We start from the raw sequence: 12492 nt of genomic DNA on the forward strand, positions 1-12492 counted from the left end.
TTGACCCGCGGTGCCTTCGAGCCCGCCCCCCACCACAGGGGATTGGCTGCCGCGCCGGTTCAAACTGCCTTCGGCCGCGCCCCCCCGGGCCGGGGCCGCCGTGGATTCGCTCGCTCCCCCTCTGACGTCAGCGCCGGACCAGCTCTTTAGTTAGGTCGAGCGTGAGGGGGTCGTTGGCTCTCATACTCGTTGAAACCGGTTGGGGTGAGGATAGTGGAGGGGGTGGAACTAAAAGCGCCGGCAGCAATTGGAGGAGAGCGACGGTTTAAAAAACCGCGGGGACGCCCGCCATTGGCTGCCGAGGACTGTGAGCGTTTTCATTGGGCAGAGCGGGATGCAGTAGCGTGGTTTAAAAATACAAAGGGAGTGGGAGGGCAGTGAAGTGCGCAAAACAAGAGGAGACTCGGAAGGGGATGGGTGGGTAGGGGTCCGGAGCTGAGCATCTTTAGTAGGCGGGAGGGGTTCTCGGGAATTCATGGTTTCTTAGCTTCTCGGGCTGGGAGAAACCTCTGGCTGCAACCCCCCCCCCCCGCGCCCTTGGGGCCCCTGCGGCCCTCGCCCGGCTGGAAGCGGGACGGCGGCCAGCCGGCCCGGCTGCGAGAGTCGCGCCGCGCTGCCCGGCATGCCGGGAGTTGTAGGCGGGGTGCGCGACCCCCGGGGAGCGCCCCTCGTCTGCCCACCCCCTTGGTGTTCCCCTCGCTGTCTTTGTCTTTCGCCGAGCAGCGTGGCCTGAAAGGGTCCTGTCACCAGGGGCTGCTGCTGCTTGGGCTGCCCCTCTTCCCGCGCCGCTCCTAGAGTTTCACACGGGGGAATTAGGGACAGGTGGTTTCGGTGAACGTGCTCGTTCCTCCCTCTTGGGGGGGAGGGGAATCTGGGACAGTCGCTCGGCAGCGCTGGATCGGGGAGGCGAAAGCCCACGCTCAGCGGGTGAGCCGGGACCTCAAGCCTAGGCGATCTGACTCGGGGAAGACTCCCAACAACTTGGCTGCCTCACTGAAATGCGCGCAGCAGGCATGCCCGCCCGCGGCCAGGCCGCTGTAAACAGCGCCTTAAAAAGCCTGTCGGGGGCAGCCGCTCGCTCTCCCCGGGTGCGTGTGGGAACTGGCGTGTTTATGTTCCGCCGACCCGCTTAACGATAACCAGCGGCCAACACTCGAACCGGCGTTGAACTTTCGTTTCCCTGCCTGCTTCCCCCGAGCCGCGCCGGCTAGCCCGCCCTCCCCGCCGCCCCGCCAGGACAGGCAGCGCGGGCGCCGCGGCGGGCCGTGCCCTAACGGCCCTGCCCCCGGCGTGACCCGCCGCGCTCGCGCCGCAACGGCCCCCGCCCCCGACGCCCGGGCTCTTCCGAGTTAAACCGAAAGGGCCCGGGAAAGTTCACCTGGGGTGTTTAGGGCTTTCTGAGCCGCCGCATTACTTTCTTTGCGAAGGCGGGACTTAAACTTCCTCAGGTGGATAGCGAGGCTTGGGGTTTTTTAATAGTATGCGTCACAAAAGTGTTTCCATGTGGCGACTTAGGCTATTTCGTTGTCGCTTCATCCTAGTGTACACAAGATGGGTTTCGTTGATGTTGGTTTTCTTCTATTTTCATCAAATTCTCCAGTTAACATTATCAGTTTAGATAAATATTACTACTAATCTAAGTAGTTTTTAACACTATTAACTGACTTTTTCAAGTCTAATCACACTGGCGAAAAACAGATTATAACCTTGCTTACTGAAGATACCATGTCTTCAGTACAATTTTAATCACATTAACTTATCTCAACAGCAAAAAATAATAGCTTTTAAGAGCCAGCAGCAATAAGGCCAAAACTATCTGAGAGTACTGACTGGTCACAGGTACGAGATTGGTCAATATACCTCAGTCTTGATCTCTGACGTTTTTCCCATTCCAGACCTGTTCAGAGTACGAAGCATTGAACAGGGAGCGTTTAGCAGGCCCAGGCCTTCAAGTTCATTTTTTCCGTATGACAAAGACTTGTTCACACAAAACAGTTCACTAATATGGTAATAAATGCCTCCTTCATCCCTCTTTCATATTAAGCTTTATGTATTTGCTTAAACTGCAGCACTAAAAGACATAATATAAACTGAAAAAAGTTACTCATTCTTCTTCAAAGAGTACGTAACTGGAAGCTAAATTGACAGCGTTGTATGCATTTCCTCTGCAGATGAGACAGAAAGCCTACCAGAATCTAGTTATCAGAATTCTTGTATCGCCCAACTTCTGTGGCTGTTCCTTTTGATAGTGTTTAACCTACAAACAAAGCCCACACTTATCTTTCAAAATAAACGTTTACACTGGGGATATTCTGTGTTCTGTCTAGTATTGCCTTTTTTACTACTGTAAACTCTTCCAGTACCTCTCGGTAAAAAATCAATGTTCTAAATTCATAGTAGTGAATTCTGTGGAGGCCTAGCCACTTGTGGACAGCGCTTTCGATTCATTTTGAAAATGTTCTTTATTTATTACTTGGAAAGCACTCTTACTTTGTTCGGTGAATTGAGCTGCCAGATGGGTTACTCATTCCCTTTCTTTGTGGTAAAGCGCTTGTATATGACTGTTTCCGCACAGTATTTTCTAGCTAATAAAGTAGGTTTGTAAGAGATCACAGAATCTTAGAATGCTAGTAGTCTACTGAATGACTTTATAATACAGCCATTAGTATGTCTGGTGTAACATCTTTGACTACCAAACTTATCCAGAACTCTGCATATCACACTATTCAAACTAGAACAAATTCATGCCATTACCTTCTGCATTGTTTACAACTGTATAAATGTAGGTTAACTTGATCCAAATCAGGTTTGCTCTGGAATCCTCACTGATGCAGTTGAAAGTACAATGATACTTCAGTGATATACCAGTTTTCAGGAAATACAGTTCTCTCAGTGTTATTCCTTCTAAAATAGCAAGTTATGACCTCTGGGAGTTCATGTCAGTGAAAAGTAATCAGGATGGTTACAGGCACCAAAAAAGATTTTTAATGAAAGCAGAGAAGATCTTTGCTCTGTCCATGCTGATGCCTTTAACCTTCTGAGTCAGGTATTCTCTGTCGCTTCTTAAAAAAAAAGACCTTATACAAGTTTGTTATTAATATGTATTTTTACTCGTGCTTTTAAAGCTAATGTAGAAAGTTCATGGAAAGAATTGCTTTGGATCAGTTTTGGGGAGTTATGGGGTATAACTACAGGGAGAATACAGGGTATAACAACATGCTCCTCTGTGCATCTTTTTTTCATATCTCCTCTAAAAATACAATGTTCCTGGAAAAGCAGGTAGGGTGGGAAAGTGTAATTACTGTTATGAAAAGAATGAACCCTACCTTTCAAATAGCTTAATCAAATGGTTTAAGAAAGTTATTGAAAATTCAGCCCTTCATTCTTTTAAAGGGATTCTTTTTCTACACTTTCTTCTCTGAAAAAGAAGGATTTGTACAATCATATATATAKAGAGAGATAAATAGATGGTTATATCATACCATGTCATGCAACACAGGACAGCATAAGAAAGCAAACGGTTGTAGTGTCAAACATCTGTCTGTCCTCCAACAAGGAAGGCAGTATTAAAAATTTTCCGTGGTTGAATATGACACTGGAAGCTTTCCATGGCAGTGCTGATGCTGAAAGTTCCATGCAAGAATGCTGATTTTAGAAACTTCTCAGTTCCAAAACTGTAAGCGTCTTCCTACATGGAAAAGGGTTTTTTTCTCTATGTGCCTTGTTCCACAATAAGCTGTCACTGTTTTTTCATTATACCATACTGTTCTTTTCCATACAAAACCACAAATTCTGTCTCAAGAGATTCAGTAACTGTTACTCTTCTAAAAACAGTGATCGACACAGTATTGACTTCGGTCAGTCCATGTGGTTAATTTATAAACCACATGTGGATGACAATTGTGGGGAAGAAGCATAAACTCTAGGACTTTAAGCTTACTTCTGCTTGAATAATTCAGCTCATAAAATGACTGTTAAGTTTTATAGCTCCCTGGTTTCAAGCCCTTTTGAGTTTCTAATCTGCTACACAATTAAAATTTGGGGCACTATTGTTAACTTCACTTAATCTTCAGTAAATGAAAAAAGATAAGCGATGTAGTGACTAGAAACACTGGATACAATGAAGAGGAAAGAGCAAAAGAGGCAAGACCAGGTTATAGAGCTGAGAAACTAATTTAAAAAGTTAGTTGTGGGCTACTGTGGTTAAGTGATTAAAAAAAAATCTTTCTAAATCATACTTTATCTGTTCACTTCCATGGCCAATTTCTCCATTTTTCTTCTATATACTATTATTTATTAATAGTATTTAGACATAGCAAACATAGAAGTTTAGTGGGCATACCAAGGGAAGAAATTAAGGAAGACCTTTCATTTGAACCTAAATTAACATTTCAATCAACGGATTCCCTACATTTGCTACCGATACACTGCAGTTGAGGAAATTACAAACTATGGTTGCATGACCTTAACTCTGACATCAAACTTTTATTCTAGTGTAAGTATATTATACGGTGACAGTGTTAGTTTTAATTCATTCAGTTGGATGAAAAGACTCTCTCTCCCCAGACACTCTACTTTACCTGAACGCCTGCATGGAATTCATCATGATGTGGCAATAATAGCAGTAAAATTCTGCTTTGAAAAGTGATTGTTTTTGACTGACTACAGTCTGCAACTGAAAGGGTATGTACCTGAGAAATTGGTGTTTACCTGATTGATAATGGAGGTGAATTACAACTGCTCTAGATTTTAATGCACCTAACTTCACTAACAATAGCTTGGTTGAAAGAGAAAGCAAACTTAGCTCTAGATTATTGACATTTTTTGTTACAGAAAAAGATCAAGGTCTAGGATACAGAAAGCATTTAAAGAGGTCACTGCTTTAAACTCCTTTTTTAATGTTTCTTACAAAGTCTACACATATAACTATACATACATACTATACAACTATATATAACATGATTTCATATCAGCAACTTTTATACTCAATACATGATAGGAGCTTTAGGATTAAAAGAAAAAACAGAGCTACCTAAGCTATTGATTAGCTGAATTATAAACAAAACAAAACTTAGTTAACTATATTGTTCAAGTTATAAGCAGTTACTTTCTTCGTGTTTTGATATAATCATATGTAACAGTGGAGCTGCCCAAAATTTCTCAAAACCCCTACTTCTGTCAGCATCTTAAAGAACAATGTTATAAATAATAATAACTTTCCCCATTCTTCAGTTCTCTTATAACATGGAAATAATACATATTTTATAAAGATGGCATACATTTACCGTCTAAACATATCACGGTTTTATGTGTGCTATTGCAAAGCCTGCATAACCAGTTAAGCAGCTCCTAGGCAAACAGAAGCCTTGTTACACTAGGCTGTTTTGGTCTGAAAGTTCAGTAACTTGTTTTGACTTTGTGCTGTATACCAAATATCTAAAACAAAGACAGCTTACATTAGACAGCACTAGGGACAGCTGCAGAGCAGAGAGTGAAACTGAAGTGGTCATGTGATAGGAAATAAATACAACAAATCTCTCCTGGTACTAATGCAGATAATATTAGGAACACCAGCTGTTCCTGGTCACAATAATTGTTATACTTAACCAAACTTTTTTTACCTTAATCTGACAAGAACTTTTTTGCCACTTGCATTGTGTTTTTTTTTCTTTTCTTTTCTTTTCTTTTCTTCCTCCCCACTTTCCTGTTCCTGGACCTCATTTTCTCATTTACACTCAAAGTAACTCTGAACTCATATAACACTCTTCATCTGTAGATCTTAATGAACCTCATTATCACTTTGGTTTATTGTTAATCTCTTTTTACAGGTATGAGAAGAGAGGAGTAATTTGTCATTGTTTGTCCAGTAGGTAATTTTAAAGGTAGTTTAGAGGGGTTTTAAAATGTGGGTCATTGTAATTTACACTTCTAGATTGGTTTACATGGGAAAAAATGTGCATCTTTGCTTCTGCCCTGTCTCCCCCGCCTCCCACTTCCTAAAGCATGTCAGTGCTTTACACAAGGCTTACTCTCAGTAAATAAAATGTTGCAATTATTAGTACAAATGTTACATGCTTGGGAGCTGGAAAGCATAGTTTCAGGGGAATTTTTTTCTTACTAAACAGTAAAAAAAAGGGTCTGGGCTGTGTCTAGCACTGGAGGTGTCACATCCAGGAAATGGATTCAAAGAGGCTGTAATGACAGTCCAGCTCCTGAACAGTCTCAGCACCTGTGTGAGGCTAGCCACTGGTGCTCATTGCTGCCACAATGAAACGTGTCAACTGAGGAGGATTTACAAATGTTGAGATACCCCTTCCATTTTGAAGGACTATTTTCTTCTGCAGTTGTGAGGGCTARAAATTTAAAAGCAAAACCTGTCAGTAAAAGCTGTTTCCTATGTAATCACAATTTTAAGATCTTTTAGAAAAGAATCTACTAAGTTGATAAAGCTGTGTGCCACAAGCCGCAGGAGGAAGAAGGAGGAATCTATACCCTTTTATCTTGCACAGCCAAAAGAGAGAAGCAGATTTAGTTGGTAGCATCCGTATTCCTTCCAAGTAGTGCAGTACTAAATGTGTTGACTTTGTGTCCAGGTACTGGAAGAACTTAAATGAATGGGTTTCATCAGGTCTTACCTGTGGTATTAATAATGTTGATAAACATTAACAACCAAACAAATAAAAAGGCTTCTAAAACTGTGATACATGCTTAAAAATCATGTTARAATAAAAGGGAAGGGTGTCTTTTTCATTGCTTTCTTTGTTTTAATATATGCCCTTGACCTGGTTTCTGACTTACCTTTGCAACTATAAAGGCTTGGAGCCTTATAAAAATGAAAGTTGAGACTCAAAACCTCAGCTTCCTTGCTTAATGTTAAAGAGCATTAAAGATGAAGCAGAAAGTCACAATCTGGCAATAACTACTGAAGAACTGACACTTTTGATCAAATGCTATATATTGAACAAATGATAATGGTAGGCACTATACAAATATAGGAAGAAATGGTACCCTGTGGAATTTACAGTTGCCATAATACATTCTGCCTATTGGTCAACTTCTGTGAATTTTTTTTTTAAAACATTTTATCAGATTCTTTTCCCACAAACCTTTCTCAGTTATTGCCAAGTTTAATGATACTTTTGAACTGCAGTTGTCTTTGCTGGTGTTACTCATACAGTAGAGCATTACAAATTAAAAAAAAAATCTTTTTAGAATATATTATTTCCTTCTGGTTATGAAAATAATGTTGAAGTTTAAGCCTATATCTTTTTGCCCAGAGTGAACTCTGCAACAAGTCAGGAAAACATTTCAGCTCCAAACCTGCATAATTTTACTTATTTTATTTTTATAAAAATATTTATATTAGCATCAGACTCTAGTTTTTGCTGACAGAGTACAAATAATCACCTTATGAAGAATTTGCAAACTATACACCCTAGATTTAGGTAGACGAAGTGTTCACCTGCTCCCAAGGGGCCCTTAGTAGCTGCTGTTAACTTTAACAAGCAAACTCAGGCTTATGGATGCTAGGTCTGCACCTAGTTAACTATACTGTGAAGATGAGGATACTGAAAAGGACTTGTGGGCTACAGAAGTTCCCTGTTTTCCTTTCTGGGACCTTATGATAAAATAGCAAAGATGGTGTAACATATTATTCTAAGAAAAAAAGTGATTAAAGACAGTGTCAGATCTGAATTTCTATAAACAGTGTTTCACAGAAAGTAAGACTGTAGGAAACAGTATACCATAGGTTTTTTTGGTATTAAGGATGCATCTGAGACCAGTCAATTTTGCTGAAAAGTTACAACAGAGTTTCTGTTACTGGTAAGCAAGGTTTATATTTCTTTTCAAGGGATTAAAAATAACTCTTAAGCAGTATCCTACAAGTATTGGTCCAGTATTCATAGCTAAATTTATATCACATTACAAAACAAAACAAAACCTCTGGGAGTTCTGTTAATTTTTCACTCTGCATTCCAGATTGAAATAGTGACTCTAAACCCTTCACTGTTAAAAACAGTGGATGTGTACTTTCAGCTTGGCTGAATGGGAGCTTACAAGGAGAAAGATTATTGAAATCTACTATGGACCTCAGTACAAAGCTCAAGGTAGGCTGCAATGGTTGCTTATGTGCAGCTGTATTTGAAAACATCCTTTAAGCTGTGTTCACTATTGCTTTATGAAGCAAAAATATTTGTCACAGTTCATTCTTGAAGTCCCCCAACAAATAATTGCTGGCATGTACATTCAGTAAAGAACATCTAATATATTTGTACCAACATTTCTGTATTTTTTCCACATAAAAATGAAGCCTTTTAATAGAAGATCCTTGAAGCCTGTTGTAACTAATGTAATGGCTTATTGCAGAACTCAATTGCTACAAACAGTGAAGGGGCATGTATTACAAATCTTTCAAGGTTTTACAGTACATGGGTTTATCAGTTTTAATCCTGTAACACCTAGATTATTCTTAAAATATGATTATTTTTGAACCCTGTTTACTGTTTTAAATCTTTTAATAAAAGCATGTGTTATATAAACTCTTTCATACTCTCTTAATTTCCATACTGCAGAGTAGAACACTAAAAAGGAATAGCAGATTCAACTGGATTATACAGAAGGACCAGGAAGTACCAGTTTTGCACCAATTTAACCATTTTAGTTAATGGAATGATTTTCTCTCTTACTGTATTACTTGAATCTTATACATCCAACACAGGATATGGTAGAATTTGCAGAATTTTTAAACCATTTTAAGAATTTTATTTTTTAAATATTTGCTAACAGGATAATTTGAGGTGCAGCACAAAAGCTCAGTAAGGTGCACCTAGACTTCCAGTGAATGGTACCTAAAAGGGAAGGKAAGAGTCATCTCTAATTGAACCTTATCATGTTAAGATATATATATAGCTACAAAACACATTTCCTTTCCACAAATACCCATAATATGTTTATAGTGTGCTAGCAATTTATCTAAAGTGATGTGTGTGATTTATCATTTTTTGTTTTCAAATTACATGTTAAGCACATCAGTCAAAAGCTAACAGGAGTGGGAACATACAGCATCTCAAAGAGGCATAAGCTGTTCATTTTCCCACCTGTGCCTGGCTCTCCTCTGTGCCAGCAAGGGCCACTGTGTCCTGCTGCACTCAGAGCCTGTGAGCTGCTGCTTCAAACGGATGCCCTTTTCAAGATGCGGTAGCTCCTGTTCCTTCTGCATGCCACTTAAGTTGTCCATACCACACTTTTGACATCTATGATGTAGATTACTACCTCCTTAGTTTTCAACTCTGCATGTGTATATGGCCCATAAATACTAGTGAAGTCTCATACAAAAATTTACTAGTTTGGAGCTGCCGTTTCCTGCAATCAGCTTAGTTCTTGAAATTTTTGCTCTAATAAGTATATTGTTCCAATAAAACATACTTTGATAGGGATATTTGTTTAAAATCTCCCAGTATATGGTTTTTTTTAGTTATATCTAAATACTTCTGTTAAACACTGCCATAGCTTAATTTTATAAAATCTTACTTTTGCACAAAATACAATCTAGCAGAATCCATCTATGACAGCTGTTTTATTCCAAATGGCCTAATCATGCAACTTTGAAAATCTATCCTGTAGATAGATTTTTCACCCTGCCTGATAAGCCATCTTATCTGCTGCTCTTTGCATTTGTTGATCCCACATACTGTACAAGGTTAACAATTACATGATTTCTGAATTATTTTAAGCTGGCATTGATACCAAAGAAGATGGTCCTTCCTTGTTCCTGTGCCAGTTACACAGTCTGGTCCTTCTATTGGACCTTCCTTTGTGCTGTGACATCATGCAACTGAGCAGTAAAGCAGATCAGGCTTAAACTTAACTGATTTTCTTTCTGCTGGGCTAGTTTTAAACCAATCCAGTTAGCTATGCAGCCATATAAATGCTTTTATAGGCACAAGGAAGGGCGGGGAGGGCTCGGGTGTGAAAATGAGCAGCTTATGGCAGAAGAAGGACCGTCTTTCTCAGCCCTACTACTGTCTTATCATGATCATGAAACTATGACACTACTCATTTTGAAATTCAGTTTATAATTTAACATATTGGCAAGCATGGCTGATTGATGTAATAAAGTCTTTAACTGCTCACAAACTATACAAAGAAGATCAGAAATAGAGATTTAAAATGCACAACTGATCTTTCCATCTTATGAAATCACGCCAACCAAACCTAGTATGCCAAACCTCAACTGCTCTTAACCTAGACTGGTGTATTTTGTGCTCACAGTAAGGTCAAAACAATCTAAAGAAAATGGGTCTCAAAAGACAGAGTGTAAGATTCCAGCCATTGCTATTCATGACACAGATTTCCACTGAAGAATTCCTGGAACTCACCCTTGCCCCAATTTTCCTAGTCTGTACTTCCTATACTTTTCTTAGGTAAACCCTGCTAGCATTCTTTTAATTTTAACATTTTGTTTTTGCAACTTTTAAAATGGTCAAATCCCAGGCAACTTAAAAAGTGAGTTAGAAGTCTGTTGTCTGAGATTATACAGATTATGCCCAGATACTTTATTTAGACTTCTGTTCAACTGATAACAAAGCAGGGTGTGGGATTTTTTTTCCACTCTAAACTCTTTAAATGTTTGAAATATGCCTTTTCTATTGTCTATGACTCTATGCTCAGTTTTTTTAGTTACTGTATCATTCATTCAATTACACTGTTCCAAGTGTAAGTGGGACCTACCCATACTCTATAATACCAGGTTATGTAATCAGATTAAAAAGCCATCTGCAGCACAAACTGAAGCTGCGCTATAATCATGTTCCCTGGCTCGCTTAGAACTTGGGCTTACACAGGGTCTGTGTCTTGTCAAATCATTCACTGACCTCTCCATTACTCTTCTTCTGGTTTTGCAAGCTGAAAATGCATGGTAACTGATATGGTCAAATATTTTAGTGATTAAATCATTATGCTTTGAGTACAGTCAGTTCAGATACCATTTCTTAGATTTAAGGGAATATTTGTGGCAGTTTGAAAGGAAAGCAAAACCTCAATATTCAGTGCCTATACTTTGAAAGCATGCGAAGAAAAATGCATCAAAAGTTTGCATCTTCTGTCACTCTGCTGTAGACAGCTGCACTAGCAATTGGTTTAATGATAATGTATCTTTTATGTAGTTTTGTAAATTCCTGAAACTAAAAATACTTGCTTTTAACGTGTATTTTCACAGTATCTATGTTAGCTGGTCTTATACACAGCAAGGTCCCAGATCATCGCTAGCAAAAAAAAAAAAAAAAAAAAGCGTTCTCAGTTTGTTGTTGTTTCATCTTTATTAACAAAAAGCCTTTTTAAATAATAAAATAGAAGGCTTGCACTGTAAGTTGTCTTTGTTTTACAAGATCTTTATGAAGTTAATTCAAAGCTAGACTCCAATTGCAGCCGTTTTAAAAACGGCTTTAACGTAAAGGACTACAGTCGGTTATTCTCAGTCAGCCAACTCAAAGTAGCAGGCTGAACCCGGGCTCTCAAATTGCTCCCACTTGCAAGGCAACACTGCAAATGACAGAAAGCATTCTCCGTTCAGTCCAGGGCAACGGGATCTGTTCTCCAACCATTAATGAGAAAAGGGTGGAAAAGAAAGGAGGCAACGAGATACGAAGGGACAGGCGTGCAGACAGGCAGACAGAAGAGAAAAAAAATCCAGGCAAGAAAACCATCCTAGGAAATGCGAGTTAGGCTGAAACACTAGAGCTGGAGAGAGTAAAAGACAGGGGAGACACTGCTGAAGATAATGAAGAAGTCAAAGGCGCTGCAGGAGCAAGGATGGTAGAAAAGAGGAAGCACCGGTGTCTTAACCTTTTTTGGCTGAAGCATGTTTACGCGCTTGGCCATGCCAGTGGAAGTAGCGAGCTTCGCCTCTCAGAGGAAACACCGCCCTCCGCCGCCGCGGCCGAGCCCGCGCTCCCCGCACGCCCAGCGCCCGCCGCTGCGCCCCGCCGGCACCGGGCGGGAGGCGCTGCCGGGCCGCGCGGCGGCGGGCTCCTCCGCACGGGCGCATTTCAAATCTCAACGGCTGCACGCGGCCCCGGCGGCGGGCGGGAGGAAGGTAGGGAGGGATCAAGGGCCTTTTAAAAGCGGCGCTGCGCCGCTGCCGCCCGCCTGGCGGCGGGGGAAGGGAGCGCAGGGGCGGGCGGGCCGGCCTCGCCGCCAGCGCGGAGAGCCACAACCGCCCCCGCCCCCCTCTCCCGCGTCCTCAGCGCCGCAAAATGGCACTCGGGCTCCCCCCGCCGCGGGGCATCTCGGGAGTTGTAGTTTTCCCGCGCCGCCGGCCGAGGAGGGGGAGGCGGCGCGTGAGACTACAGTTCCYGCCGCACCCCGCGGCGCGGGAGCGCGCACGCGCAGTGGGCGGGGGCGGGGCCGCGGGCAGGTTGCTGTTGTTGCATAGGAAACAGCTGAAAAGTCTCCACATGACAGAGGGGGAAGGAGGAAGCGGGGCGGCCCGCT

The 12492-nt window shown here is 41.5% G+C and overlaps 1 long non-coding RNA gene across 1 annotated transcript; it reads right to left on the reverse strand.

Moving 5' to 3' along the window:
- Positions 1–11299: 11299 nt before the first annotated feature.
- LOC112971000 lies at positions 11300–11942 on the reverse strand. The gene is made up of 2 exons (XR_003255221.1): positions 11845–11942; positions 11300–11541 (listed from the first exon to the last, which is right to left on the reverse strand). It is a non-coding gene; the product is annotated as an uncharacterized LOC112971000 (long non-coding RNA).
- Positions 11943–12492: the final 550 nt, after the last annotated feature.

This window comes from Apteryx rowi, unplaced genomic scaffold (genome assembly GCF_003343035.1).
Source record: "Apteryx rowi isolate R43461 unplaced genomic scaffold, aptRow1 scaffold_419, whole genome shotgun sequence".
NCBI lineage: Eukaryota > Metazoa > Chordata > Aves > Apterygiformes > Apterygidae > Apteryx > Apteryx rowi.